Raw genomic sequence first — 3,534 nt, forward strand, 5'->3', positions numbered from 1 at the left:
AGGAGGTAAATGAAATAGTATACTGAAAGGTTACAATATTTAAAATATACAAACAATATAAAACGTCTTAGGTTTTAGAAATGTTCTTACTTCATCAGAATTCATATCAAAGTCATGCATTTCAAGTGTAGTCATTTTATCAGGTACTTAGAAATCTACTGGAAAATTACAGAGTGAGTTCATGAAGATAAATATACTTTTCAACCCTAAGTGAATAATTTTATACTTTCACAAAAAAATACATATCTTCGTGTCACAGAGTTGAAGACTGCTTAACATCATATACAACATTTTAAATAGCATTTGCATTATTCAAAAACCTCACTTCTGTAAAAAGAAAAATTCTGAACCTAAACATAATTTTTCATTTGCTGGATTCAACTATTCCTTGTGAACTATAATTGGAAACGTGATGATTATCTGAACTACTGTGACTTTCAAATTAAAAAGAAAGCTTAATGGGTGTGTGCACACTTACACATATGCCTGAGAGTTCCAGACACCAACTTTTTCCAAAATCTCTTCTTTGCCTCAACAATAGCCAGACATAGATGTGTATACGAGAAGGGTCTTGTGAGTGGTCAATTTTATATTCTCCTACTATGAGTAACAGAGAGGAAGAGCACCATCAACTGCAAATTATGATCACAGTAGCAGTGACAGTCCCATAAAGTAAGAAGCTATTGCAGAATCACTAATCCATTGTGGGTTAAGACTTTATTTGCTCATTTGGTCCTGGAATCTGCCCATAATACCCAAATAAAACTTAAAATTTCTATTCTCCCAAATGATTTATTTGTGTAAATGTGACAAAATAAATTATTTCTATGTGTGTTATGTTGTAATGACTCAACAGATCTTCTGTGTTTCCCTTTTATTTTCACAGATTTATTTATGTTCGTTGCCATTATCCATTTGAGATTGAACCTTTTAAAATGGAGGGAAAACACCGGAGACTTATTTTGTTTCCATGAACTATTCATTTGGTAGACAAAAATCTTGCCTCCTTCTCATCATGAAAAATCAACACTTAAACACATGCAAATGGACTATTCCCTGTGTCTTTGCAAATTCTTTCAAGCCCTGCATAATACAAATGAACTGACATGTTTGGAGATGCTATCCTTTTGTGCAGCCTAGTGCAGCATGTCTATGCCATAACAGCAATTGTTCTAGACGTTCTAACATCCGTATCTGTTTTTTTAATGAGATATTTTATTTATTCCAGGAAATGCAAGGCATCCAGAAATCATAAAATTATACTCCTACATCCAAAAAGAGGGGAAAAATAAACACCCTGAAAGCTCAGTAGTTTCTTGAGATCACACATCTGGTGAGTGACAGCTGTAAGAGCAGTGGATCATCACCACCTTGTCATACTGATGCTTGCTCCAAGAAAGCCGTGCAGTTCCCTTCCCACTTGCATTGCACCAAAGTGTAGACTTTGAATTCCTACAAATCCTCCCACACGCTGGCAGGGTACCAAAAATGTTCGGATTGTCTCTATAGTTTGCAACTTATAAAATAGCAAAACTTTTATCACTGGCCTTAACGAAGTAAAGGAGCTTCCAATCCCATTTTCACTAATTTGAATCTTTAGGAACTCAATACATTGCAAAACTGAATACTAAGATGAGCACAGTTTGTTTAAAATTGGATGCTAAATACCTCTTACAGAATACCAATCTAAGATTTTCCACAGCAAAACCTTTCTTCTACTGTCTCTACTTACTTTTGACCATGAGTCATAATTCTAAGGCTTTCAATCAGAAAAACCAGTCAATGACAGGATTTTGATGTTGACAGGGGTTTCTGTGCCACCTGGTCCTACAGTTGTTCAATCCCAAAGAAATACACAGAGGTCTATATTAATCATAAACTAATTGGCCTATTAGTTCATGTCTTTTATTAACTCTTATAACTTATATTAGCCCATAATACTTTCTGTGTTAGTCACATGGCTTGGTAGCTTTTTCAGAGAGGCAGTCACATCTTGCTTGCTCTGTGTCTGGCTTCCTCTCTGTCTGGGTGACAACTGCAGACTGAGCTTTCCTTTTCCCAGAATCTTTCTCGCCATGCCTCTACTTCCTGCCTGGCTACTGGCAAATCAGCATTTTATTAAAATACAACTGAGAGGGTACAGACCATTGTCGCATAACAACTTGTAAGCAACATTCTAAAGAAAGGCAAACGTCCATAATTTATCTTTTGGGAATGTGGGCATAGTTTTCCAGGCTCCTTCCTTATGGAGACCGAAAAATAATTCAAGTTAAGGTATTTTCAAAATATATATGTTAGATTAATCCAGCAGCATTTATAATCAAATGTCTTTTAGCAGCTTTTACTCTCTCCTCAGCCATCAAACAATTTAAAGACAACACAATAGCATACAGTATCTAGAATCTTTGTGTATTTTTCATCTTCATGTGGCTTTATTTTAAACTCTATTTCTTTTATATTTTATTTTTAATTTTTGGATTTTGAGAAAGGGTTTCTCTGTGTATCTTTAGCTGTCCTGGAATTAACTCTGTAGAACAGGTTGTCCTTGAACTCACAGAGATCTGCCTGCTTCTGCCTCCCAAGTTTTGGGATTAAAGGTGTGTGCCATCACACCCAACTACTCTCTTGTTTTTCTTTCTTATTACCTTTTTCTTTGCTCTCCCAATCCTACATGTATTTTTAAACACAATCTAAACCATTTAGAGGTTTTTCACCTCCATCTGTATTTACTGTATATCTCTCCTTTTCTGACCACATGAGTCTTTAATTTGCTATGTGATACATTTAGGATTAAAGCCGTGGTTTTGAAAGCTGGATCCATGCCATTGCTTAGCTTTCTGAGAGTCTTGCCTCATGGCAGAGGTGCTGACCAGAGCCATGTTTATTGCTACAACTCTATGGAGTTTCAAGGTCCCTGCCACTACCAAGAAGTATGTTGTTGGCTATTCATAAACACCATTTAAGTGTTTGGTGGCAGGGCCACTTAAAAGAGCTGCAAAGCTTCACAGCTAAAAGTGAGTCAGGAAGCCTCTCTTAAATGAAATGAACATGACCCTAGCAAAAAGAGCAAGCCCGAGAAATTGCTGATACCAAGAAGTCGTGCTTAATGCTGCTATTTTGTGTATAGAATTACTTCCTAAGCTCTCTCCGGTTTTCAGTGGATGCTGTTGTCCACACATTGGACAACATTTGTTGACAGAGGTTTCTGTCCCACCAGGTCGCACAGTCATTCAAACTCAAAGAAATACACAGAGGTCTATACTGATCATAAACTGATTAGTCTATTAGCTTGGCTATTTTACCAACTCTTATAACTTAAATTAGCCCATAATACTTCTCTCTGTTAGCCACATGGCTTAGGTAGTTTTTTCAGAGAGGCAATCACATCCTGCTTGATCTGTTTCTGGCTTCCTCTCTGTCTGAGTGACAACTGCAGATTGAGTTTTCCTTTCCCCAGAATCCTTCTCGCCATGCTTCTACTTCTTGCCTGGTCCCTGTAGCCCCACCTATACTTCTTGCCTGGCTACTGGTCAA

This window comes from Myodes glareolus, chromosome 5 (assembly GCF_982192425.1).
Source record: "Myodes glareolus chromosome 5, mMyoGla1.1, whole genome shotgun sequence".
NCBI lineage: Eukaryota > Metazoa > Chordata > Mammalia > Rodentia > Cricetidae > Myodes > Myodes glareolus.